Genomic DNA, 4,543 nt, shown 5'->3' on the forward strand with positions numbered 1-4,543 from the left:
CTACTGACAACCAGCCCTTGCTGGAGAGGATGTCTGAGGCAGGAGGAGGAGGGGATGTTGTGGCTGAAGCCCCGGCATGAGAGCTGTCAGTTGGGGTCCCCTCTCTGGGGAGGAGGTTCAGAGCTGGCAGTGCCTGTCCCTCTGTCCCTGCTTCTCCCACCGCAATGGGCGCGGGGCCGAGGGGCAGGGCCGTGGGGTGCCCCACATCTGGCATTGGTGGTTCAGTGGTAGAATTCTCGCCTGCCACGCGGGAGGCCCGGGTTCGATTCCCGGCCAATGCAACAGCAGCAGCATTTTGCACCCTGGTGTCCCTGGGAGGGACTTTGGTGACACCCCAGTGACCTGTCCCTGCAGACGGACGTGGAAGTGGTGGTGGCCGACCTGGTGAAGCTGGTCCACAGTGCAGGTGCCGAGAGCCGGAGGAAGCCCGTCCGCCCCAAGGCGCTGCTGGACAACTGCCTCAAGGTCATGCGGATGCTCTATGGGGCACCCTGTGAGTTGGAACCAGGGAGGGGAGCACCCACACTCCCACGTGTGGGGTCCTGCCCCACGTGGTGACGCCTGTCCCCTCTGCCCAGGTCGGTGGGAGTCCACCTAACGCCGCAGATGACCCCTCACTCGACGCCTTCTCCTTGCCCTGGAGCCTGGGATGCTGCCTCTGCTCTGTCACCCCAGCAGAGCCCTTTGGAGAGGGTCCCTAAGGAAGGTGCAAAGGCGGGGACAAATGCCACCCCCTCCAGGACCGTGGGACTGTGCACAGCCACAGGGTCGGCCCCATCCGAAATGCCAGGCGGGCATGGGCTGGGTGGGCTCAGACACAGCCCCCCACGGGCAGGCAGCTGCCAGGTGGGGGACACACACTACCCTGCCCTGCCTGCAGGGGCGGGGAGGGCATCGCCCCACTCCTCTGTTTGTATTTTTTCCTCAGCTTTCATTAAACACCAGTTAATTCTCTAGCGTTGCAGCTCAGCTTCCAGCCAGGTCCCAGGAGCCTCCGACCTTACCCCAAATAAAGGACCCGCAGAGAGAACCTGAGCTGCCTTCACCGCCTCCTCTTTTGGGGTGTCAGGCCCTGCCCTCGGCTTTGTGGGACAGATATTTGCCCCAGTGTAGGGACTCCCAGAGCCATCGCCTGCCGAGCGGCTTCTGTCAGCCCCGGATGCTTCCCTGGCAAGAAAACATCTGGATTTGTTTGTTGTGCTTGGCGGTGCTGTGCGGGCGGCGTGCCGGAGGGGCTGGGGGCTGGCCAGCTGCCTCCCCCTTTTCCAGCCTACTTAATTACCTTAATCAGCTATTAGATCCCTTAATTGGTGTACTCCTGGCTGGGGGCTGCTTAGGCTTGGCAAGTCTATGAGAAGGCACAGGTGAGGCTGTGGGCACTGCAGTGTGAGCAGATGCAGTGTCTTCATTCGCCTCCGCCTCCTTCTCCTCCCCCCTTCATGCCTCGTAATGGATTGTGTTTATATAAAGCCCATGCAGAGCTCGTATAAAGACCACCAACCGTGATCCACCGCTTGATAAAGGGCTTTAATTCAAGGGACCCCCTCACCCATCCCTACTGGCTTTAACAAATAGCCCCTGGATGGGTGGGGGCCCCACCTGAGGCTGCCTGAGCCCCCAGGGCTGAGCTCTCACCTCCCTCTCCCTCAGGGCAAGCGTGGGAATAGCTCCCCGTGCTCCACCGTCGTGGGAAAAATGGAGCTGCCCCAGCAAAAATGACCCTGGATGGGCTTCCCAGAGCATCCCTGCAGCAAGTGGCTGGGTTCAAGGCTTGCCAAAGCCCTGCATTTCCAGTCCAAGTACCCACTTGAGATGTGACCTTTTTTTTCCAGTTGCTCTTTCGAGGGATGGCTTCAAAAATGTTGCCTGAGAGCTGCCACGGAAGTGCATGCACATGATAGGGAATGGGAGCCTGACATCTTGCTATGTACCATGAGATAGGATGGATGCAGGGAAGGTCAGCCTAGGGCAAAGTGCCAAGGTCCCAAAAGACATCCCTAGGGATGTGCTAGGGCTTGGGAGATGCTTCTGCTGTGAAACTCCGAGCTGCTGGAAAAGGAAGAGCCTTTGATGGTCTTGAACCAGCACCATCAGCATCCTCAGGGTGGGCATGGAAAGGCTGACTGGTTTTCACAGAATCATGGAATGGTTTGGGTTGGAAGAGACAGGCAGGGTCACCTTCCACTAGCCCAGGTTGCTCAAAACCCCATCCAACCTGGCCTTGAACACTTCAGGGATGTGACATCCACCATTTCTTTGGGCAACCTGTGCCAGTGTCTCACCACCCTCACAATAAAGAATTTTTTCCTTCTATCTAATCTAAATCCTCCCTCTTTCAGTTTAAAGTTGTTACCCCCTCATCCCATCCCTACAGTCCCTCCCCACCTTTCCTGTAGCCCCTTTCAGTACTGGGAGGCTGCTATAAGATCTCCTTGGAGCCTTCTCCAGGCTGAACACCCCCAACTCTCTCAGCCTGTCCTCACAGGGGAGGTGCTCCAGCCAGAGGGATCATTCTCATGGCTTCCTCCAGCCCTGCTTGAGTAGGTTCGTGTCCTTCTGGCATTGGGGGCCCCAGAGCTGGACACAGCACTGCAGGGGGGTCCTCACCGGAGCAGAGTAGAGAGGGAGAATCCTTTCCCTCAACCTGCTGGCCACACTGCTCTTGGTGCAGCCCAGGATACTGTTGGCTTTCTGGGCTGTGAGGCACATTGCTGGCTCATAGTTTTCCATCCACTAATACCCCCAAGTCCTTCTCCTTGGGGCTGCCCTCCAGCCGTTCATCCCCCAGCCTGTATTTGTGCTTGGAATTGCCCAGACCCATGGGCAGGACCTTGCCCTTGGCCCTGTTGAACTCCATGAGGTTTCCACAGTCCCACCTCTCCAGCCTGTCCAGGTCCCTCTGGATGGCACATCCCTTCCCTCCAGCCTGTCGACCACACCACACAGCTCGGTGTCATCGCAAACTTGCTGAGGGTGCCTCAGTCCTACTGTCAGTGTCACTGACAAAGGTGTTAAGCAGCACTGGTCCCAGCACTGACCCGAGGCACGCCACTCGTCACTGCTCTCCACTTGGACATTGAGCTGTTGACCACAACGCTTTGAGTGTGACCATCAAGGCAATTCCTTATCTCCCAACTGGTCAAATCAACTCAATGTCTCAAATCCCTGTCTCTAACTTAGAGACAAAGATGTCATGTGGGACAGTGTCATGTGGGAGCCAGGCTCAGCAGGACAAGAGCTGGGCTCTGGTAAGGATGCCCTATGGTTATGGGGCTGTCTAATATGTCCCCAGGGCCACCACCAGCGTGGCTTATGGTCACAGAGTGGGGCCACATCCAGACCTGCCCCTCAGGCAGCATGAGGTTGCCTGGGGGGATCTCTCAGCCCCAGGGGATGCCGCAGTAGAGCCTGACACCAGGATGCAGGACCATGGGTGGAACATCCTTTCATCTGCTGCCCTGGCCCAACTCATCATCTCTGGTGGGTGGGCAGCGACCCCAGTTGTCACCCCTCCAAGACCCTGTTCTCACCCCACAGAACCAGCGAGAGCCTGATAATGGCAATTAATTAACTTTACTGAGCTCAGTGGCCACCGTGGCTGGGCACCACTCTCACCAGGGCAGGCTCTGCCCTCGCCAGTCCCAGAAGGTGCCATTGCTGGTGGCCGAGAGCCGGGCCAGCAGCCGCAGGACGCCCCGAACACTCTCCTCCACCGTCACCGGGCCCTGAGGCATGGGGAAAGAAAAAAAAAGAGCCCAAACCCCACTCCTGTCACCCCCAGCCCCAGCCCTGGGCATGCTGGGATGCCACCTTCAGCCAGGCAGGTTGGGAGAGGCTGGAGATGCTCTAGCAGCCAAGGAATGCAGCTTTGCACAAACTGATAATCCGTAATGTGAGTGCTCTAAGGATGGAAGTTAATTTTATGGTTCCTAGTAAGTGACTCATTTATTGCCTCCGCAAGCCAGCATGGGAGTAAGACTTGCCCGGATACACTGCAAGAGGCTGCTCGTCTCCAACCTTGCCTGCCTCCCCTTGGCACGGTCAGAGAAGAAGCCAAATTTGGGGTGATTGTGGCCCCCGGGTGCATGAGGTGCTGAGAGGCAGCAACCTGGGTGCAGCCCCGGCGCTGCTGCTGAGCGTGGGGCCAGGGTGCCCTCTGCTGACATGCGATTGGGATGGGAAATGAAATAAAAAATAGGGAGGAAACTGGATTGTTTTGGTGGAAGAGCCCGTAATTGGTCCTTTGCTGTGGTGGCAAAGGTCCCCCGGGACTGAGGAGCTGCCCTCAGCAAGGGATGTCCACAGGAAGGGATGTCCCCGGGAAGGGATGCCCACGGGAGGGGTGCCCCAGGAAGGGATCCTCGTGAGAGTTTGCCAAGACAAGGTGGTTGTGCGCGTCACTCACCATCCCCCGTCCCAAGGGAGGTGTCACACAGCCGGGGTCCACCGACACGCAGAGGATCCCACTTCCCCCGTACTCCAGGGCCAGGCACTTGGTAAGCATGTTCAGAGCAGCCTGGGGGGGACAACCCCCCCCCCCCCC

At 58.3% G+C, this 4,543-nt stretch overlaps 1 non-coding gene across 1 annotated transcript; it reads left to right on the forward strand.

Annotated features, from left to right (window-relative positions):
• Positions 1 to 210: 210 nt before the first annotated feature.
• TRNAG-GCC lies at positions 211 to 281 on the forward strand. Its single transcript has one exon. It is a non-coding gene; the product is annotated as a tRNA-Gly (tRNA).
• Positions 282 to 4,543: the final 4,262 nt, after the last annotated feature.

This window comes from Athene cunicularia (genome assembly GCF_003259725.1).
Source record: "Athene cunicularia isolate RWA chromosome 11 unlocalized genomic scaffold, athCun1 chr11_part1, whole genome shotgun sequence".
Lineage (NCBI taxonomy): Eukaryota > Metazoa > Chordata > Aves > Strigiformes > Strigidae > Athene > Athene cunicularia.